Source organism: Lutra lutra, chromosome 6 (genome assembly GCF_902655055.1).
Source record: "Lutra lutra chromosome 6, mLutLut1.2, whole genome shotgun sequence".
NCBI classification, from domain to species: Eukaryota; Metazoa; Chordata; class Mammalia; order Carnivora; family Mustelidae; genus Lutra; species Lutra lutra.
In genome coordinates this window covers 94,039,869-94,063,610 of record NC_062283.1, presented here as the reverse complement: position 1 = coordinate 94,063,610, position 23,742 = coordinate 94,039,869, and the positions used below count along the sequence as shown (strand labels likewise).

At 42.4% G+C, this 23,742-nt stretch overlaps 1 pseudogene; it reads right to left on the bottom strand.

Annotated features, from left to right (window-relative positions):
• Positions 1 to 6,297: 6,297 nt before the first annotated feature.
• LOC125101636 (calmodulin-like) lies at positions 6,298 to 7,569 on the bottom strand (annotated as a pseudogene).
• Positions 7,570 to 23,742: the final 16,173 nt, after the last annotated feature.

Genomic DNA, 23,742 nt, shown 5'->3' with positions numbered 1-23,742 from the left:
TGTGAATGCCCCATGGGTCAGAAAGGTGTTGGGGATCTCCTTAGAAATTCAGAATTTGGAAGGGGACTATAATGAAGAAAGGGGGAAATTTAGAGAGGTGATACTGTAGAGATGAAGGGACATTGGCTCTGAAATGAGGGAAAAACCAAGGCTGATCAGTTTCAATCAAGATACAAATGATGGAGAAAGACAGAAATTCAATTCAGATTCTTTGTGAACATAAAAATTTGGGGAACTTGGGTACGTGCTCTGTCTTCTCATCCTAGCACCTGCTTCACATATGGCCCTTACCTGTTCTCCCACAAGACCATAAATAATGAGGGCAGGGACTGTGTGTGTCTTGACTGGCGTTATTATTATTATTTTTTATTTCAGAAAGCCGAGAGAGAGAGAGCACAAGTGGGACTGGGAGGGGCAGAGGGAGAGGGAGAAGCAAACTCTGCTGAGCAGGGAGTCCAGTGTGGGACCTGGAATCATCACCTGAGCTGAAGGCAGGAGTTTAACCGACTGAGCCGCCCAGGTGCCCCTTGACTGGCATTATTAAGACAAGGTAGCTCAATGCATTGCACTAGTGTCCACTACATAAATATTTGCTAAACACATGTCCCGGAACCAGCTAGTTCTTCTATTGTTTTCCTCTAGCAAAAACTCGGAAACTGCCTTTATCTGGTACAACAAAAGAATAACCTATGAGTTGGATGTAATGTGGGAATTAAATAAAATATAATACCAGTATTTAATTGTGTCCTGAAGGATGTGTTTCTCATTCCAGTAGAGAGGGAAGGAAGATCACTATAAGTCAAGGGACCTGTCTTCTCATTGTAGCTCTGGTTTTGATCTTGGCCACATGACCTAACAGCAGCTTTCCTGTGTATCCAATTGGAATAACAAATAATGTGTTATATTTGAAAATGCTTCAGAAGTAAAAGTACAGATTAATACTAGGTACTATCATTGTATAAGACACAAGTTAAACTGGAAAGTGGAACTCCAGATACAGGAGCCAGGGAAGGGGACTTGTCTTTTGTTTTTTCTTTTTTAAAGATTTTATTTATGTATTTGACAAAGAGAGAGACAGCAAGAGAGGGAACCCAAACAGGGGGAGTGGGAGAGGGAGAAGCAGGCCTCCTACTGAGCAGGGAGCCCGATGCGGGGCTTGATCCTGGGACTCTGGGATCATGTCCAGAGCCAAAGGCAGATGTTTAATGGCTGACCACCGAGTTGCCCCCATTTTTTTCATTTTGCACACAACTCCTGTGCCCAATTTAGTACATGTTCAATAGTTGGTACTTGGAATGTGTTTATGGAATGAATGAATGATCCCCAACTACAGCAGAGAATCTAAAGATGATCTTAGGTGGCTGTTCTTGTCTCTTTGTGTTTAGATGAGGATTTTCATATGTTATTGTCATGCAGTTGAATTGTTAAAAATTTATGTAAGGAATATAGAGTCATAAGACAGAGTTTCTGCCCTTAAGAAATTTTCTATCTCATTGGTTCGCAAGACTTCATTAGCTTCTTTCTCCTCAAATTAAACAGTAATAAAAGGCAATAGGAGGGTCCTAGTTAAGTTTATTTGGTTGTAGGGAGGAATATTTACTCTGGCCAACTTAAGGGGGGGAAATGTGTGGCTCACAGAAATGAAGGACATGTGAAGAACCAAGTCCAGCCCAATCATGTAACTCTGAAAATCTAGGGGGTTGACGAAGACTCACCAGGTCTCTGCAGCCTGGCCAGTTGAGCTCCATCCATTTTCTCCTTCCATCACTCCATACAAGGGTCACATTCCTTGGAGACAGAGTCCAGTTGGCATGATGAAGCATGCATGCTCACACAGTTTGGCCAAGAAAGAGCAGCTAGGCAAGACTTCGTGAGGAATGGACCATGTAGGTCCGCAAGCACAATTCAGGGGCCCCTCTGAGATGCAGTGAATCCTATACCCGGTATTACAAGAGTTCAGAGAAGGGAGATTCTGGTGAGACTTCACAGATGCAAAGGGACTCAGCTGGACCTTTAAGGATGGGTAGGCGTGAGATAAATCAAGAAGAGGAGAGATTTCAGCCAGGGCCACAAGAGGAACAAAGGTTTAGGGTTAGGACTGAGCCTGATGTGTTCACCAAAGGCAGAACTGGTAGAGACAGAGAAGACAGATGTCAATAAAAGATCCTTGGATTTTTTTCTGTAGTGAAATAAGGATGGATAGTAGGTTTAAACAATAAACCAACAGTTCAGGCAGAGAAACAGTAAGTGTAGAGCTAATGGGGCACCTGGGTGACTCAGTGGGTTAAAACCTCTGCCTTCGGCTCAGGTCATGATCCCAAGGTCCTGGGATCGAGCATCACATCAGGCTCTCTGCTCAGCAGGGAGCCTGCTTCCCCCGCCCCCTGCCTACTTGTGATCTATCTGTCCAATAAATAAATAAAATCTTAAAAAAAAAATAACTGTAGAGCTAATTGTACAGAAAACATTCCCTGGAAAGCATAGGAGAAGTCTATGTATTTTTAAAAGAAAACCAGAAAACTAAATGGTACATTGGAAGAAGCTTTAGGTATGAGATTGAGAACACAGGTGAAGGGAAGTGTCTTGAAAAAGGAGAAAGTGATTGGAGTGCCTGGGTGGCTCAGTTGTTAAGTGTCTGCCTTTGGCTCAGGTCATGATCCCAGGGTCCTGGGACTGAGTCCTACATTGGGCTCCGTGCTCTGGGGGGAGCCTGCTTCTCCCTCTACCATTCACCCTGCTTGTGTTCCCTCTCTCTCTGTGTTTCTCTCTTTATCAAATAAATAAATAAAATCTTAAAAAAAAAAAAAGAAGGAGAGAGTCACTGCTTGTCCAAAGGCTGAAGGACAGAATGGGGACTAGGTGGGGATGGAGACACCAGCATAATGCTTTAGATGACACTTGTTCTAAATATACTAAATTTTAGCAACATGAGGTAGAAATCACTGCTGAGTGAAGGGGAGTAATGTTGGGTGAGACTCAGAAGGAAGATGCTTTAGAATATCCAGTGTGCTCAGGCCACAGTGCTTAGGAATCAACAAGGAGTCAGTGAACAATTACAAAATAACACCTCTGCTTGGTTAAAGTTAGCATGAATTTGAGCAAAGTTTCCAATGACTAGGTGGAAACTCTTTTTGGTTAGTATTCAAAAGCTAGGGTTTCCAAACCTTTGGAGCAGATTTTAAAGATAAGAGAGTTTATTCAGGAATTTAACTTTTGTTCCTAGACTTAAAGGATTATTGGAAATATTTGGAAGACGACAGATTGGCATATTTTGTGATGATTTGCACCCTTTATTTACACACGGAGCGGTTGCCAAAGACGTCTCTTGGTCTTATATCATTTCATAAAATAAATGTATTACTAGAAACACCAGACATTTCAGTGTTTGACTTAGCACTGAAATAGCACTGAATAGAATATGCTTAGCCATTTTCAACCTTCTTTCGTGCTTCTCCAGTATTTATGCTGGAGTTATCTCAAAAATGGACTCAAGGAGAAAGCATGAGCCTACAAGCAATCCTTAACCTCAAATATTTGATCTATGTCATCACATTTAAGTAGTTCAGAATCTGCTTAGAAAAGACAAACCAGGGAGTTTGGCTTCTCTTTACACCTTAGAAAGCATCAAGCTCTAAGGCTTATTGGTCAGCCAGAATCTCCCCACTCCTAAGCCACCCAGCAGTGGCCCCTACTCAGTCTACTTAAGGCAACGCACAAATATTTGCTTTATGCCATAGACCTGTTTCTGCAAAAATTAAAATAAGCCAAATGCTATTCTCCCCCCCAAAAGCCCATGAATCATGTTTTAATAAAAAATAATCACTTATTATGTATCTGTTTAAAATGTCATGTGTTAGATTTACTTACAGTGAGATGCATCAACACTTTAGAAACATAGTCTGGGGGATCTCTCTGTTCTTGAGGGGGCTCATTAGTGCACAGGATATAACAAGGAATAGCCTAGTTGTTGATGGGGCTAATCATAAGAGTCTCAATAACAACCACGGAGAATTCTATTAAGTTGAGTTTGTACTGAGTTCTCTACAAATACTGTTTATTGAACATAGATCATCACAATAGGGATAGGAATGTAAATAATCATAATCAATCATAAAAAGTAGGTATTATTATGACAATCTACATATTGGTAAACTGAAGCTTAGGAAGATTAGGGCATCACACAATAAGTAACAAGGTCAGAACTGAGGCCACGTGTGGATAGTTCCAGAGCCCGTGCTCTCACTGTGCAGTATCATTTCCTAACTTCTCAAGTTCTCCCACTTGTGACATTATGCAAGGCTCTCCACCAGCAGCCTGTTCCCTTACTGTTGTTTGTCTTTAATATTTCTTAATTAAAAACTTTTAAACTTTTTATTTTAAATTAATTTTAAACTTAATGATGCTGTACAAATAGTACAAAACAAAAATTCCTGTGTATTCAGAGTCCTCAAATGTTAATCTTCTGTAACCACAGCACAATGACCAAAATCAGGAAATTAACATGGATGCAATTCTATTACATCATCTTCAGAACTTATTTGAATTTTCCCAGTTTCCGCATTCATGCCCAGGATCTAAACCAGGATGACATGCTGCATTTAGATGTCATGTCTCTTTGGTCTCCTTCCGGGCCAACCCTATGCTGACCTGATCTCGGGGGTGAGCACCTCCCATTTCCCTCTTAGCCCCTTTGCCCGATTCATCCCTTTAAACTAGAACAGTTCCTTGTCTTTCTTTGTCTTTCATAACCTTAACACTTCAAAAAAGTACTAGCCAGTTATTCTTGCAGAATGTACCTCATTTGGGTTTGTCTGATGTTTCTTCATGAATAAATTTGCATTGTGCATTTTTGGTAAAAATACTATGGAAGTTATGTTGTGTCCTTCTCAGCATCCTACCAAGAGATACATGATTTGTCACGTCGCTGGTGATCTCAACTGTGATCATTTGGCTAAGGTAGTATCTGCTAGATTTCCCCACTGTGAAGTAAATATTTTTCCTCTTTTATTAATTAGTATTTTCTGGGGGAGCTACTTTGCAACTATGTAAATAGCTGGTTTCTCATAATACCTTAGCCATTAATTTTATCATTCATTGATAATTCTTGCCTAAAACAATGATTATTATAGTCCTTAAAAATGGTGGCATTCTTTTTCCATCATTATTCATACATATATTAATTGGAATTCCATCATAAGGAGGAGCTTCCTCTTCTTCCCTTCTTATTCAATTATTTATTTTATCAATATCGACTCATGGATTCTTACTATATTCTGTGGGGTATATTAATATTATTGGCTATTTTGTTTGTCCAGACTGTCCCCTATTTGGCCGAAAGAGCCCCTTCAAGTTTGGCTGTTAGCCTTTTGACATGTTTCCTATCATTTTGTTTTATTACTTTTATTTTTTTAAGCGAAATGTTTTTTTTTTTTTTTTTTTTGGGCGGGGGGGGAAAGACTTGCATTTAGAACTTGAAATGGTTGTAAACTGTAATTTCTTGTACAGCAGTGTTGATGCTTGTGCTGAAGTCCACAACCCAGACTACCTTGCTGCCTCGAAGTCATGATTCAGAAGGTTTTAAAAACAGAGAGTCCAGGGATATCCTCTCGCTAAAAGTTTCTTTTTTAAAAATTAGTGTGAATGGCCCAACACCCATTTCACTCTAGCACAGCACAGACAATGCTGAAACCACACACACAGCAGGCCACCAGGACGAGTGTCGTCGTCATCCAGGGTGGGGGCACCTGGAAGTGGGAAAGGGCCATCCTACTAGGTGGGGCGACGTCTAGACAGTTTATTCTTCACCCATGTTTCTGCACAGCATCGTGCAATAAACCAATTTTAAGTGTTTGTTTCCAGTAAACCAGCTATGACAGTTCCTACGAACGAATTGAATTAGAACCCATTTAAATAAGTTTTAAATTTGTTTTTTCATTTTTTTTTGGTTTTTGATACAAATGCTTGACTGTGCGCCATTGTCAAGATGCATGCATGAAAAACTAGCCAGCCCAAACAGTGTATTAATACGAGCAAATGGAACAGCAAGGAGTCTGCTAAGTGCTTCCTTATCATTAAGGTAGGACAAGGGTTTATACTGTAAAACACGTGTAGCTTGATCTTTAGGGCACAGGAACCACCAACCAATACGTGCAGTTTTTGTGGGTGTGCACACAAGGCACTTTTAACATTCAGTTTTGCTATACAGAAACAGAATGACTACATGGACTTTTTTTTTTTTTTTCCCTCAAGATTCAGTTCGATTCTTCTAGAGGGGGAAAAAGAGTTGAAAGTAGGTTTTCATTTGGCAGTCATCATCAGTAGGAATTCTTCATAGCTGCCTTGTCCATGGTTTCTCTGATCATTTCATCTTCTTCATCTGTTAGCTTTTCTCCTAAGTTGGTCATGACCTCACATTGCTCTGCCACACTGATGTCACCATCCTCGTCAGAGACTCTGCATGCCTTGTGAATTTCTTCTTCACTGTCTCTTTCATTTTTCTAGCCGTCGTAGTAAAAAATTGTGGGAAGTCAATAATGCCATGACCGTCAGCATCCCCCTTGTCAATCAGATGTGGAAATCTGGCTCCTGTTGGGCTCTGATCCGGTGACCTCACAACAGTTCCAAGTTTGTCAAATAGGGAGAAAGCCTCCCTGAACTCAGGGATTTGTCCTTCAGTCAGTTGTTCATCCAGGGGCTGAGGAAGGGAGGAAGATCAGAGGGGGCGAGGGTGGCTGCACCAGCACAGGGGGTGTCCCGGGAATGGTGGGGGCAAACGGTGTCTCGGCGGCCACTCAGGCTCCGGAATGTGCTCAGCATGGAGCCTCCCTTCCTACGGCCCCACCAGGCTGCTGTGAGGACCGGGCAGTGCCCACCAGGCTCCCAGCACCACTGCCCTCCCAACCTTTTGCTTTAAAACACTTATGTTCTGGCATGACAAGATGTTCCAGGCTCCTCTTGGACTTTCTCTGGCCTGGCCATGGCATGACCATTTCTCTGAAAAGCCCCGGTTCTTTTTGTTGGAGAATGGTGTGCAGAAACCCAGATTTGGGCACTCATTGCTTTGGATTTCTCCTTTCCTTTCTGAGCGGTTCTGTTCCTGATTTGTTATTATGTCGTGAGGTTCATTTGTTTGGTCTTCTCACCCTGTCATTCATGAATTGCCCCTCATCCAAATTCACCCTTTGTGACCTACTCATAATAACGGGGCTGGAAATGAAGCATTTCTCCTCCCCAGAGAGCACGATTTACCAGGGAAGGACACTGAGGGGACATTATAGGTGACAGGCGCTTCTCTTCCCCGTTTCAGTGTGCTGCTGTTTTGTCCCCTCACTCCTACCACATGGCTGCCAGCAGTGTGTGGAAAAATCCAGGGCCGCTCGGCCCCAGCTACTTGTCCAGACCACATAGTCACTTGGTGAGCTCACAGCTTTGGTCCCTGTCCAGCGACCACCTCACTGTGGCGCTCCCACTGTAGACATCACACACTCGGGGCCTTATGCTGCTCTTCTGGTGACCGGGCTTCCGGTCTCCCAACCCCTTTTGTGTGCCTGTCTGTTGTCTTGGCCACATCTACCCCAGGGAAGTGCTTTTGGCTTGCTGGCCCTGGCTGCAATTCCTTCCTGCCAGCTTCTGCCGGCCTGCACCCCGGAAGGGCATTTCCTGTTTGTTTGGTGACTGTGGGGCAGCTCTGGGCCAGGCAACCCACCAATTTTTAGCATTCACTGAATGTCTCCATCTACCATACCCTCTCCAGTGAGATCTGAATCTCATCCTTGGGGAGAGGCCCTTTCCAAGTTTCTTCATTCCTTGGGCTCTCCGTCTTTGCCTGACAGCATTCTTCAGAGTTCTCTTCACACCTTTCCAGTTATTCCCCTGTGACAAGTTTATATTAAATTTCCCTGTTCAAATGACCGTGTGATTTCTGCTTCCTGATGTGACCCTGACTCATACATACCCCATAGTGGATTCCCTTTCCCATCCTTGCTAATTTTATTTATCTCTCTATCCTCAGTAAGTGAATCACGACGACGGTTGCTTAAAGTCCAAACTGTATAAAAAGACTTCCTAGGAAAAGTCACTCTCCTCCCCTCACCCTCCCTTCTGTCCTGCTCTCATTTCCCACGCTTTCCAACTCCTTCCACCTACTCCTTGTTTCTGTCTCACTAGTTTCTAGTTTATCCTTTATTTCCTTTTGTACTATTGAGAAGATAAGTGCATAATTTCTGATTTCCTTTTCCGTAAAATGTAGCATCCTACTGACATCCTTTTACATTTTGCTTTTCTCTTCACGTCACAGTCTCTCCTGGTGAGCGTACCATGCCAGTTCACAGGAATCTTTGTCATTCTTTTTACAGCTGTGTAGTACTCCACTGCCTAACCTAAGTGTACCAGACTTTACCCAGCCATTCTCTCAAGGATCGATATTTAAGCTGTTTCTGCACAAGGCTGCAGTGAATAATGTGTGCATACATATTTTTTGTATTTTTGGAGATGTATCTTCCGGGTAGATTCCTAGAAGTGGGATTGCTCAGTTGGAAAGTCAGTCCATGAATTGCTTTGTTAGTCATTGCCAAGTTCCCCTTTCAAAGGACTGTGCCAATTTGTATTCCCACCAGCCATACATGAAAGTGCCTGCTTTCCCCAGCCTTGCCAACAGGATGTGTTGTCATACTTTAAAATTGTTGCTTATCTGATAGGTGAGAAATGGTGTAGTCCTAACTTGCATGTCTTTAATTGTGAGCTATTTGAATATCTTTTCACAGGTTTAAATGCCATGTCTATGTTTATAAGTGAATTTTCTGATCCTGTCTTTTTCCCATTCTTCTGTTGATTTTGGTCCTTTCTCCCTTTTTAAGAACTCTTTAAATATTGAGGGAATTAGCCCATCATCTGTGGTGTAAGTTACAGATCTTTTCCCCAGTGTGTCAGTTGTCTTTTGACTTTATGTACAGTCCTCCTGCTGTGCAAATGTTTTTATATTTTTATATAGCCATGTTTATTGATCGATTCTTTTATCTTGTCTGGATTGTGAGCTGTGCTTAGAAAGACTTTCCCTGTACCAAGATCAAGGAGGAATTTACCCTTGTTCTTCATAGTTTTTCTATAATTTAAATGTTTACATTTGATTCCTGATCCATTTCAAGTTTATTCTTATGCATGGTGTGAGATACAGATATTATCTCTTGCCAGTAAGTACCCAGTTTTCTCCATCTTTGCCCCAACAATTTGAAATGCCCCCTTTATCACACACTAAATTTCCATACATACTTGGGTCTCTTTTGGGACTTTTTATTCTCTTCTTCTGGTCTGTTTGCTGGATCATGTGCCATTTCCAGACTATTTCAGAAAGAGAGGCCCCAGAGCAGCCTTCAGTGCCTGGTAGAACTAGTTTCCCCTACAGCTGTGCATTTTAATCGATTTCCCAGCTATTCGTGTACATTTTATTTTTCCACACTAACTTGTCCTTGATAGTTAATATGATTCAATTATGTGATGCTAGCGGAACTGAGGAAGCAATTCAGGAGCTCAGAGGTACGTTTGCTTTAACAGTTAATACTTTAGCCAATGGGAGTCTCCGGCAGAGACCTGGGCCCTGGAAGAAGATTGAGGACCAGGTATTAGTACCCCAGATGGGGTGAGGAAAGTCATAGAGGTAGGAGGCAAACCCAGGGTCAGAGTGCATCCCGGAAGTCACAGTTGGCTACAGCATCAGATCGGAAGTTCCGAAGCAGTGATCAGGCCCAGAAGAGTCTGGGGAATCATGACTGTATACAGGGGGTGGCAAAGAGCCCTCGGGTTCCATGTGGTAGCCCACCAGTTCCGAGTCTGCAGATGAGATGAGTTTATATTATCTGCTCGGTAGGAAAATCCTCAACTCTCTAATTCCAGCCATCAACAAATTGGCTAAAGGGTTTTAGTCAAGTGTATTTATGCCCGACATATTTCTGAAGTAAATTTTGTTTTATTTTGTTCCTGGTAAATCTAAGTCCTTTCTTCCAGAGTTCACTAATTTGAAACTAAAAGTTTTAAATGCATTTTAAGCAGCCACTTTCCCTCCCCTACCCACACATTGACGAAAATAAACAGGGCCACCCTACCAGCCGCTCTCTGATTTGCATCACAGCAAGAGCTGATGCAAATTCTCACATTTGGGGCTATTTCAGAGCCTGTGGAGATGGCAAAGGGTTCCTCTCCTTAAATAGCCTTGAGAATGGTACCTTGGATGAGTGCTCTCTAAAGCATTGTTACTGTAAAGTGAAAATCTTTGATGAAATAAAATGCTAATGATAAACGAAGCACTTTTGATGGTGTCCGGTTTGATATTTGCAGGAAGAAAACATTGCAGCCCTAAGTGGAGAGTCAGTTTGGGGCCCCGCTGTCGTCTGTGGCTCTGTCCTGGGTCCCACCCTGCTCCCTGTTCCATGGGACCCCCACCAGTGCTGCCCTCCACACACACATTTCACTTCCCTCCTGCCAAAAAAAGTCAGACATGAGACCTCTTGGAACTCCCTCCCCTAGAGCATCGTGCGCTGTTTCGCTGCATGGAATTTGGCACATATGTTCATAGATAGGAATACGGTACACCATGGCTTGTCACACTTGGGAAAAGACTGGGAAGCAAGCACAGTTTGTCATGGCTTTTCTCCTGTGGTACCACTCATGCTGCTCCCCTGGCTGGAGGAGCCCAGTGTCCCCAGTTCTGGGTTCCATTTCAGGGATTGATAATGGCATGTTAACTGGTAACGGGAATTGGAGGAAGGGGGGGAGGATTAATATCTCCAGAGCAGCTACTCTGTCCAAGACAAAAATCTGTTTACATACCTTCTATCCAATTATTTTAGCTTTCTATGAACTGGGGATTTGTTTTTATTTTTATTTTATTTTTTTTAAAGATTTTTTTTTTATATTTTTTTTATTTGACAGATAGATCACAAGCAGGCAGAGAGTCAGGCAGAGAGAGAGGAGGAAGCAGGCTCCCTGCTGAGCAGAGAGCCCGATGCGGGGCTCGATCCCAGGACTCTGAGATCATGACCTGAGCCGAAGGCAGTGGCTTAACCCACTGAGCCACCCAGGCGCTCTGTTTTTATTTTTTACAAGCTAGCAAATAAAGGGAAGGGATCATTTATCGTGCCCTCTTTGTAAGAACGACTCCAACCAACCAAGTCGTTGATGAGGCAGTGTTTCCTTTTAGTTCTTTAAAAAAAAATTTCTTTTTTTGAACTGGATGTTTTTATCCTCATTTTCCATTATCATTAGTTGAGCCAGGATTTTCTGTTACCTCTGCTTAACCCAGAGCCCAAGCTGAATCATGGTGCTTTTTGATTTCCTCAATGCCTAGAACAGTGTCCAGCACATAGCACAAACTTGGGGTTGCTCATGGACTTTTAAAGATTCAAAGCCTGACCCCAAAAGCATAGCTTTCGAAGTTTTGGGCTCTAGCAAGGATACTTTGGTAGATGAAGGCTTTTTTCGGTTTGACCCCTTTATCCCAGTCATTCGGGTTAGCAGGCTGCCTTGTCTGACCCTGAGTAAGATTCCTCTGACTCCTTCGATTCTGTTTCTTCTCTTTTCTGTGCCTGTGGCTGACCCAAAATTTAAAAAACCTCATAACATAATTTGGCCCTTTAGATTTTCTCAAAAGTAAGTCTGTCCCTAATGACTAAGCTGACTCTACAGCTGAAGTTCCAGCAAAGTCTGACCTCAAAAGCACCGAGTCGGTTTTCTCCTAATTGAGAATGTCATTCACATTTCTTTGAGGATTCCGCCCACCATAGGAGGCTCCTTCTAGGGGCAGCCAAATACAAATGATCAGTAAATATATGTACACATGCTTGACTTCACAAATCATCAGAGAAATGCTAATTAAAATTGAGAAGCCATTATTTTTCATCCAACAGATTACTCCAATCTAAAAGATTGAAAACATCCAAAGTCAACATGGATGTGGGAAAACCTATATTTTGATGAGAGATGGACCTCTGTAGATGCCCAGTTAAGAGTGTTGATCAAAATTTGAAATATGCATATTTGCTAGTTTACTTTTGGTTATCTTCTCATCATTTATTTTGAGTTAATTTGTCTTTTCTTTCTATAGTAGTCAGGTTTCTCTGGAGAAAGAGACCAACTGGAGATTTTATCTATGTCTGTATATCTAGGTCTACATCTTTACCTATAAGAGATGTAGAGATTTACTATAGGAACTGGTTGACACAATATTATGGAGGCCAAGAAGTCCCACTATCTGCCAGGTGCATTCTGGAGAACAAGCAAAGTCAGTGGGGTGATTCAGTCTGAGACCAAAGGCCCAATAACCAGGGAGTCAGAGACTAAGTCTTGGTCAGAATCTGAAGGCCTGAGAGCAGGAACACTGCTGTGGGAGGGCAGGAGAAGATGGTTGACCCAGCTCAAGCAAAAACAGCGAATTTCCCCTTCCTCCTCCTTTTCATTCTATTCAGGTCCCCAGCAGATTGGATAATGCTGGCTCACATTGGTAAGGGTGTATGTCTTTTACTCAGGTTACCTAGTCAAATGCTAATCTTTTCCAGAAAGACCCTCACAGACACACCCAGAGATAATGTTTTACCAGCTATCTGGGCATCTCTTAGCCCAGCCACACTGGCACGTAAAATTAATCATCACACTTTCTTCCTTTTTTGTTTTTATCTTTAGAAATCTTGCTGGTTGAAATTTGCTTCCTTAGTCGTGTCTTCTTGTGCTGTAAGCTCTTCACCTGCTTTCCCTGTATTCTTCTTATGCTTGTCTGCCTAGAGAGGGAGGAGCACCTACGAGCAGGTTATTTTTTACTTCAGGGACTTCACTGAGAGCCACCCTCACTCTTGGAGGCTAAAAATAAATGAGACGTATTTCCAAGGAGAGGAATGAGCAGATACGGAGAGATGTGCCCCCGCCTCAACACCCCCCCCACACACACACACAGGGGCTGACTCCATGTGGAGCCAGGTTCCACTCAGACCTTCTTCCCTTCACCCACAGCCTGTCTTACTCCCGGACCTTCAGTCTCTAACTGAGGACCCAGGGCTGTCAACGAGCCCACACGGAGCCCTGTGTGATTTGCAAGATGGCATCACTTTGGGTGAGAACAACCCTGTGGGCCCATGGTTGGTGAGCAGATGTTGCCTTTGCCTGATTTGGAAAAAGGATTTATCTCTGTTTGCAGAACAGAGCTTGAGCTTGATTCCAGCTCCTTCCACTCACTGCCTGGGCCAGGCATCCTTTCGTAGGGCACTGCTGGTTTGTCTATCAGATCTGACACTTGGGAAATTGGCATTTTGCCTGAGCCCTAGGGTATGGTCCTCACCTTTCTTCCCCACCTCAGTCCAGGCTTTAGAGTTTTTTGGCATTATGTGCTGTAGTTCTGTATGGGGCCAGCTCATTTTTTTTGTTTGTTTCAGTGAGTTTTAAGAGAGGAGAGTAAAATAAAATCCCTCCTTCCTTTATCATGTTTAACTGGAAGTTTAATTTCAGAAACATAACATCATAACTTATTTGAATTGTCTTTCATTTTTCACTTCTTTGCACTGCTTACTCACTCCTAGTTGGCTTGTGTTAGTCATCACATTCTCCGCTGAGAGAACCCGTCCTTAGATTGCTACAGTGACACCGTATTGTTCAAGAACAATTTTCCCTTGACTCTTGTGCCTGCACCATATTTCCCAGACTCCTTCAAGTCATGTACGCTCTTCTCTGTGGGTTTTTTTTTTTTTTTTTTCAGTTTTCTCAAGAATGTAGCTACTGGAAAAGCATTCTAATGGGATCAACACTTAGATCATGGAATAATTCACCCATTTCCAGTAAACAACACTAAACCATGCATTGCTTGTTCAGAGCTCCAGTCGACCAGGATGAGTGTTTTAGCTAAACTCTCAGGGGGCAGCAGGGTTTGTGGAATGGTTTCAGTTAGGCTGTGGCTGTTTGTATGTCCATCTTGGAGAGAGGCAGGGGGAGAGAAGCAACTCCTCCATAAAGAATGGTCAATTCTGGGACGCCTGGGTGGCTCAGTTGGTTAAGCAGCTGCCTTCGGCTCAGGTCATGATCCCAGCGTCCTGGGATCGAGTCCCACATCGGGCTCCTTGCTTGGCGGGGAGCCTGCTTCTCCCTCTGCCTCTGCCTGCCTTTCTGTCCACCTGTGCTCGCTCTCTCTCCCTCTCTCTCTGACAAATAAAAAAAAAAAAAAAAAAAAAATCTTAAAAAAAAAAAAAAAGAATGGTCAATTCTGTTGAAAAAAATTTTTTTTTTGTTTTGCTTGTTTTAAATTTTCTTCTTCTTCTTCTTTTTTAAAGATTTAATTAATTTATTTATTTGACAAAGAGATTACAAGTAGGCAGAGAGGCAGGCAGAGAGAGAGGAGGAAGCAGGCTCCCCGCTGAGCAGAGATCCCAATGCAGGGCTTGATCCCAGGACCCTGGGATCATGACCTGAGCCAAAGGCTTTTTTTTTCTTCTTTTTCTTTTTCCAATTTTTTAAAATTTAATTTTTAAATTTTTAAAGAAATATATAATGTATTTTTATCCCTAGGGGTACAGTCTGTGAATCGCCAGGTTTATACATTTCACAGCACTCATCATAGCACATACCCTCCCCAATGTCCATATCCCCACTACCCTCTCCCGTCCCCCCTCCCCCCAGCAACCTTCAGTTTTTGAGATTGAGTCTTTTATGGTTTGTCTCCCTCCTGATCCCATCTTCTTTCATTTTTTCGTTTCCTACCCCCCCCCAAACCCTCCACATTGCATCTCCACTTCCTCATATCAGGGAGATCATATGATAGTTGTCTTTCTCCAATTGACTTATTTCGTTAAGCATAATACCCTCTAGTTCCATCCATGTCGTCGCAAATGGCAAGATTTCATTTCTTTTGATGGCTGCATAGTATTCCATTGTATATATATACCCCATCTTCTTTATCCATTCATCTGTTGATGGACATCTAGGTTCTTTCCATAGTTTGGCTATTGTGGACATTGTTGCTATAAACATTCGGGTGCATGTGCCCCTTCAGACCACCACGTTTGTATCTTTAGGATATATACCCGTAGTGCAATCGCTGGGTCATAGGGTAGCTCTATTTTCAGTTTTTTGAGGAACCTCCACACTGTTTTCCAGAGTGGTTGCACCAGCTTGCATTCCCACCAGCAGTGTAGGAGGGTTCCCCTCTCTCTGCATCCCTGCCAGCATCTGTCATTTCTTGACTTGTTAATTTTAGCCATTCTGACTGGTGTGAGGTGGTATCTCATTGTGGTTTTGATTTGTATTTCCCTGATGCCGAGTGATGTGGAGCATATTTTCATGTGTCTGTTGGCCATCTGGATATCTTCTTTGCAGAAATGTCCTCTGCCCATTTCTTGATTGGATTATTTGTTCTTTGGGTGTTGAGTTTGCTAAGCTCTTTGTAGATTTTGGATACTAACCCTTTATCTGATATGTCATTTGCAAATATCTTCTCCCATTCTGTCAGTTGTCTTTTGGTTTTGTTAACTGTTTCCTTTGCTGTGCAAAAGCTTTTGATCTTGATGAAATCCCAATAGTTCATTTTTGCCCTTGCTTCCCTTGCCTTTGGCGATGTTTCCAGGAAGAAGTTGCTGTGGCTGAGGTCAAAGAGGTTGCTGCCTGTGTTCTCCTCAAGGATTTTGATAGATTCCTTTCTCACATTGAGGTCCTTCATTCATTTTGAGTCTATTTTCGTGTGAAGTAGGTTTCTAGGGTCAACATCTGCATGTGGCTGTCCAGTTTTCCCAACACCATTTGTTGAAGAGGCTGTCTTTTTTCCATTGGACATTCCTTCCTGCTTTGTCGAAGATTAGTTGACCATAGAGTTGAGGGTCTATTTCTGGGCTCTCTATTCTGTTCCATTGATCTATGTGTCTGTTTTTATGCCAGTACCATACTGTCTTGATGATGACAGCTTTGTAATAGAGCTTGAAGTCTGGAATTGTGATGCCACCAACTTTGGCTTTCTTTTTCAATATTCCTTTGGCTATTCGAGGTCTTTTCTGGTTCCATATAAATTTTAGGATTATTTGTTCTATTTCTTTGAAAAAAATGGATGGGATTTTGATAGGGATTGCATTAAATGTGTAGATTGCTTTAGGTAGCATAGACATTTTCACAATATTTATTCTTCCAATCCAGGAGCATGGAACATTTTTCCATTTCTTTGTGTCTTCCTCAATTTCTTTCATGAGTACTTTATAGTTTTCTGAGTATAGATTCTTTGCCTCTTTGGTTAGGTTTATTCCTAGGTATCTTATGGTTTTGGGTGCAATTGTAAATGGGATTGGCTCCTTAATTTCTCTTTCTTCTGTCTTGTTAGTGTAAAGAAACGCAACTGATTTCTGTGCATTGACTTTATATCCTGACACTTTACTGAATTCCTGTATACGTTCTAGCAGTTTTGGAGTGGAGCCTTTTGGGTTTTCCAAATATAGTATCATATTATCTGCAAAGAGTGATAGTTTGACTTCTTCTTTGCCGATTTGGATGCCTTTAATTTATTTTTGTTGTCTGATTGCTGAGGCTAGGACTTCTAGTACTATGTTGAATAGCAGTGGTGATAACGGACATCCCTGCTGTGTTCCTGACCTTAGCGGAAAAGCTTTCAGTTTTTCTCCATTGAGAATGATATTTGCAGTGGATTTTTCATAGATGGCTTTGATAATATTGAGGTATGTGCCCTCTATCCCTATAGTTTGAAGAGTTTTAATCAGGAAGGGATGCTGCACTTTGTCAAATGCTTTTTCAGCATCTATGGAGAGTATCATATGGTTCTTGTTCTTTCTTTCATTAATGTATTGTATCACATTGATTGATTCGTGGATGTTGAACCACCCTTGCAGTCCTGGAATAAATCCCACTTGGTCATGGTGAATAATCCTTTTGATGTACTGTTGGATCCTATTGGCCAGTATTTTGGTGTGAATTTTTGCATCTGTGTTCATCAAGGATATTGGTCTGTAATTCTCTTTTTTGATGGGACCCTTGTCTGGTTTTGGGATCAAGGTGATGCTGGCCTCATAAAATGAGTTTGGAAGTTTTCCTTCCGTATCTATTTTTTGGAAGAGTTTCAGGAGGATAGGAATTAATTCTTCTTTAAATGTTTGGTAGAATTCCCCTGGCAAGCCATCTGGCCCTGGACTTTTGTTTGTTTGGAGATTTTTGATGACTGTTTCAATCTCCTTACTGGTTATGGGTCTGTTCAGGTTTTCTATTTCTTCCTGGTTCAGTTGTGGTAGTTTATATGTCTCTAGAAATGTATCATTTCTTCCAGATTGTCGAATTTGTTGGCGTAGAGTTGCTCATAGTATGTCCTTATAATTCTTTGTATTTCTTTGGTGTCGGTTGTGATCTCTCCTCTTTCATTCATGATTTTATTTATTTGGGTCCTTTCTCTTTTCTTTTTGATAAGTCTGGCCAGGGGTTTGTCAATCTTATTAATTCTTTCAAAGAAACAGCTCCTAGTTTCGTGGATTTGTTCTATTGTTTTTTTGCTTTCTATTTCATTGATTTCTGCTATGATATTTATGATTTCTCTTCTCCTGCTGGGTTTTACGCTTTCTTTGTTGTTCTTTCTCCAGCTCCTTTAGGTGTAGGGTTAGGTTGTGTATTTGAGACCTTTCTTGTTTCTTGCGAAAGGCTTGTACCACTATATATTTTCCTCTCAGGACTGCCTTTGCTGTGTCCCACAGATTTTGAACCATTGTGTTTTCATTATCATTTGTTTCCATGAATTTTTTCAATTCTTCTTTAGTTTCCTGGTTGACCCATTCATTTTTTAGAAGGATGCTGTTTAGTCTCCATGTATTTGGGTTCTTTCAAATTTCTTCTTGTGATTGAGTTCTAGCTTCAGAGCATTGTGGTCTGAAAGTATGCGGGGAATGATCTCAATCTTTTGATACCAGTTGAGACCTGATTTATGTCCCAGGATGTGGTCTATTCTGGAGAATGTTCCATGTGCACTAGAGAAGAATGTGTATTCTGTTATTTTGGGATGGAATGTTCTGAATATATATGGACATAATATATATGTCCATCTGGTCCAGTGTGTCATTTAAGGCCTTTATTTCCTTGTTGACCTTTTGCTTAGATGATCTGTCCATTTCAGTGAGGGGAGTGTTACAGTCCCCTACTATTATTGTTTTATTGTCTATGGAGTTCTTTGATTTTGTTATTAATTGGTTTATATAGTTGGCTGCTCCCATGTTAGGGGAATAGATATTTAAAATTGTTAGGTCTTCTTGTTGGACAGAACCTTTGAGTATGATATAGTGTCCTTCCTCATCTCTTATTATAGTCTTTGGCTTAAAATCTAATTGATCTGATATAAGGATTGCCACCCCAGCTTTCTTCTCATGTCCATTAGCATGGTACATTGTTTTCCACCCCCTCACTTTAAATCTGGAGGTGTCTTTGGTTCTAAAATGAGTTTCCTGTAGGCAGCATAGTGATGGGTTTTGTTTTTTTATCCATTCTGATACCCTGTGTCTTTTGATTGGGGCATTTAGCCCATTAACATTCAGGGTAACTACTGAGAGATATGAATTTAGTGCCATTGTATTGCCTGTAAGGTGAGTGTTACTGTATATTGTCTCTGTTTCTTTCTGATCTACTACTTTTAGGGTCTCTTTTTGCTTAGAGGACCCCTTTTAATATTTCCTATAGAGTTGGTTTGGTGTTTGCAAATTCTTTCAGTTTTTGTTTGTCCTAGAAACTTTTTATCTCTTCTTCTATTTTCAGTGATAGCCTAGCTGGATATAGTATTCTTGGCTGCATGTTTTTCTCATTTAGTGCTCTGCATATATCATGCCAGTTCTTTCTGGCCTGTCAGGTCTCTGTGGATAGGTCACTGCCAGTCTAATGTTTTTACCCTTGTATGTTACAGACTTCTTGTCCCGGGCTGCTTTCAGGATTTTCTCTTTGTCACTAAGACTTGTAAATTTTACTCTCAGGTGACGGGCTTGTGGACCTATTTTTATTGATTTTGAGGGGCGTTTTGCATCTCCTGGATTTTGATGTTTGTTCCCTTTGCCATATTGGGGAAATTCTCTCCAATAATTCTCTCCAATATACCTTCTGCTCCCCTCTCTCTTTCTTCTTCTTCTGGAATCCCAATTATTCTAATGTTGTGTCATCTTATGGTGTCACTTATCTCTCAAATTCTCTCCTTGTGGTCCAGTATTTGTTTGTCTCTCCTTTGCTCAGCTTCTTTATTCTCTGTCATTTGGTCTTCTATGTCACTGATTCTTTCTTCTGCCTCATTTATCCTAGCAGTAAGAGCTTCCATTTTTTATTGCACCTCATTAATAGCTTTTTAAATTTCAACTTGGTTAGATTTTAGTTCTTTTATTTCTCCAGAAAGGGCTTTTATCTCTCTGGAGAGGGTTTCTCTAATATCTTCCATACCTTTTTCGAGCCTGGCTAGAACCTTGAGAATTGTCATTCTGAACTCTAGATCTGTCATATTACCAATGTCCATATTGATTAGGTCCCCAGCCTTCGGTACTGCCTCTTGTTCTTTTTTTTGTGGTGAATTTTTCCGCCTTGTCATTTTGTCCAGATAAGATTTGCTTTCTCCTCCTCCGGAATTCCGCTGTTCTCCTTGGTGAGTGAAGTTGGTCTTGGCTCGGTTTCTTGTTCATCTTCTGGGCGAGGGGCCTATTGTAGTGATTCTCGAGTGTCTTTGCCGGAGGTGGAATTGCACCGCCATTATTAGGGGCCAGGCTAAGTAATCTGCTCCGGTTTGCTTTTGGTAGCTTTTGTTCCCTGAACGCTTTCTGTAGAGTTCCGGAGAACGGGAATACTAATGGTGGCCTCCCATTCTCCGGTCCAGAGATGCTGAGAGCTCGGGGTCCCGCTCCTCAGTGCGCCCTCAGAGAAAAGCTCCCAATCGCTCCCATCTCCCTGGCCTCTGGTCGTGCTTGGAGAAAAGCGCTCTATCACGCTTGGAGAAAAGTGTTCAGTTGCTTCCATCTCCCTGGCCTCCAGCCACGTGTTTAGAGAAAAGTGCTCAGTCATTCTGTCTCCCTGGCCTCTGGCTGTGCTCCGAGCTCACCCAGCCTGTGCCCAGTTCAAGGTAACCCCAAGCTGAGAGCTCACTCCTTGGCTTTGTCACTGTAGACAGCTTCCCTGCTCTAATACCTGTGAGCTCTGTGACACTCAGACACCCCCGGTCCTTCTGTGACCCCGCGGGACCTGGGGTTATGCTGTCCCCGCGTGGGCTTCACCCCAGTTTAGCCTCTGGAGCGATGTCCCTCAGTAGAACAGACTTTTAAAAGTCCTGATTTTGTGCTCCGTTGCTCCGCCACTTGCCGGGAGCTGGCCCCTCCCCCTGTGATCTATCTTCCCGTCACTTTGGATTTACTTCTCCACAGGTCCTACCTTTCAGAAAGTGATCGATTTTCTGTTTCTAGAATTGTTGCTCTTCTTCTCTTTGATTTCCCATTGGAATTGTAGGTGTTCACAATGGTCAGATAAGCTATCTAGCTGATCTCCTGCTACCTGATGTCGTCTCAGCCTGCTACTTCTCCGTCATCTTGACTCCTCCCCTGAGCCAAAGGCTTTAACCCACTAAGCCACCCAGGTGCCCCTTAAATTTTCTTCTAATAGACTGCTCATTCCAGTAGGAAGATTTGGCCAAATACATAAAGAGTTGAGTGTGGAAATCCAAATTAATTGGTGCCAGATTTTTTCTTAATTTTTTTTTCCGATATCTTACAGATTGCCACCTTTGGCAACTGGCTTTGTTTGTAGGCAGTCACAGTGAGGAGAGCTCTTGAACACCTTTCTTCCCCACAGGCTGTCTTTGACCTTAGGACAATTGCTGATGCATTCTTGATGAAGACCAGACTTCTCTTGGGCACGGAAGCTTCTGTTATGTACTTAGACTTTGTGACCCAGCCTCCAGGGTTTGAACAACAGCCCTATTTGTAAATAGCTTCAAAAGAACACCTCAGTATCCCCAGCATTATATTGAGCCATTTCTTACTGTTTTGCAACTCTGATTGATGGAGTGCAACGATTTCCTCAAGAGAAAAAAATTTTAAATGTTTTAAAAAGATGTATGTAATTATTTGAGAGAGAGAGAGAAAGAGAGGGAGCACGTGAGAGTGGGGGGAGATGTGGGGTAGTGGGAGACAGAGAAAAAGAATCTCAAGCATACTCCCCAGTAAGTGTGGAGCCTGACACGGGGCTCGATCCACGACCCCAAGATCATGACGTGAGTCAAAATCAAGAATTGGACGTTTAACCGACTGAGCCACCCAGGCACCCCCAAAATGTTTTCTTTTAAAGAGTCTTTATTTTAAAATAATATCCTTTGGTGTCCAAATTAGTTTTTATGAAGAGAAACCATAAAAACGTACTCATTTGTAAGGAGGAGTGGGTAAAGAGAGCATAAAGCAAGGCACGCTTTAACAAAACAGTGGTGAAAATCCTTTAGCCTAACCAGCATGGTCCAGGACATCAAGGGGATAAAAATCCCAGTAGCCAACAAACCTTTCTTAAAGGCATGGAAGTTGGGAGTGGTGTGTATAGAAGGTATCTGGTTTAAATGGGAAATGTAGAAGAGTCAGGCTGCCCGTCCAGGTTTTGCTGAATGCTGCGGCTAGCGCCCGCCCACTGCTCAGCATGGCTCAAACACACACTCACCATCCAGGTCGTTTGTAATTTACATTTAGGTGTAATTGAAACTATTTTCTAAAACTATTGACAGTCCCTCCTGTACAAATCAGGGAGTCAGCCCATGATCTCCTTGGCCTGCTCGGGCGGGATGTTCAGAGGAAGCTAGGGAGAGAGTTAAGAGAAAGGACGGTCCGGAGCACCCTGGCCACGTGAAACCCTGGGGACATACATACAGCCGAGGAGTTGTTTGTGTTCATGTGTGTGTTTACACCCTTTCAACAATACGATCTTTAATATTGCCACATTAAATAATAGCCTTGCCTGTGTTGCTAAGATGGGTTACACTTCTCTGTTTCTTCAAAGCACGATGTTTAAGTCGGGGTGGGGGACTTTAAAAGCATTCATTGGTGCACTGAGCGGCTGGGGGAATTTTTTTCAGGGCCTGTGGAGGTTTCGGAGAAAGCCCAGAGATCATCCTTTTTGAACTGTGTGTCTTGCTCTTTTTGGTGTGCTTTGACAAGTGTTGTTTCTTGCTTGGCTCTCCGGGGCACCTTAGCACTCTATCGGGGCCTAGCCCGTGGCTCCCCTCCTGTCGAAGCTTCCCTTCTTTTTATTTCCTTGCTATTCCCAGTCTTCTGGGGGCTTGACAAACCTTCCAACAAGCTTGTTAAGGTTATGAAACTGGAGTTCAATTCACTAACAAAGGCCCGAGGGGGCTCCCCACGAGCTGCAAGTGTGCACCACAGGGGGCTGTTTTTGCCTCATAGACGCCGGCTAGCTTACTGTCTCATCTCTGGCTGCGTTGTGCGAAGATGAAGGTTTTGTATAATTTAATTTAAGACAAAATAGGAATGGTCCTAATTTGAGGGAATGAGATGAATAAAAGTATGGGAAAGGCAATATTGTATTTGGGGTTGGTTTTGTGTTCTGACCACTTCAGGGAGAATACCTATCCTCACTCCTTCACTGCCAGGCGGCTGAGCAGTAGGAGAGCTGTCGCCGAGTCCGGACACTGGGGGACTGTATAGCAGAGCCACTGCGGGGAGCCTGGGTTGAATTGGGTGGAAGAAAATGTGACTTCTTATTCTGATTCTGTTGCTAGCTTGAAAAATTAACCATTCACCCTGGATCTATTTCCTTAACAGCAAGTTGAATGATTTAAAACAGAAAATAAGATTCTTCTAGCTTAACACTTTAAGGGGTGTGTGTGTGTGTGTGTTTCTTTAAAGTGCTTTAAAATACTGAACTCATGGGTCACCTAGGTGGCTCAGTCAGTTAAGCATCCAGCTCTTGACTTCAGCTCAGGTCATGATCTCAGGGTTGTGAGATCGAGCCCTGCATAGGGCTCACAAGCTGGTTATGGAACCTGCTTAAGATTCTCTCTCTCCCTCTGCTTCTTCACCGTCCATCCCCACCCCCTTTGAGAGAGCGCCCATGCTCTCTCTTTCTCTCTCTTAAAAAAAAAATTACAGGACTCATGGCAGATGGCCAAATAGCATACCAGATCTAGTGCTATCCTGAGATTGGATATCAGGACAAGGTGACAGAGCAAATTACCTGGGCCTCTTTCATCAACCCCAACTTGATGGAACCAGGCAGATAAGATTAGAGACGGGACCACTTTTTTGCACAGAAACCTTTTAACCAGCATCCATTATTAGGGTGTCTGCTGGGGCCCAGGACCCATCAAAATCGATGAAGAAGAACAATTATGACACAATCCTGGCAGTTGGGATCTGGTTGGTGTTTGCTTTGCTGTCGGGATTTTATAATCCTCTCATTCTAAAAATGTTAAATCTCATCCTCTATGTTCCCTGATGATGTACGTTTAATATTTTTTCTACCCCTTTAGATGTTGCCATCCGCATGCCGATGTGTGAAAGAATATCTCCTTCTGGAAATCTTCAGCAACTTTTCTTTCTAAGCAAACCACAAAATTCATAAATTTTAAAAGGAAGCAGGAGGGTAAGGAGGCACGTTTTACTTTCAACATGTTGTCAGAAATGAGTGAGATACAGTCTGGAGATAAAATCTTGGCCCTGAAATGATGACTTGAGACCAGTGACTCTGAGCTGTCACAGTGATGAGAACAGACAGATTGGTTCTTCC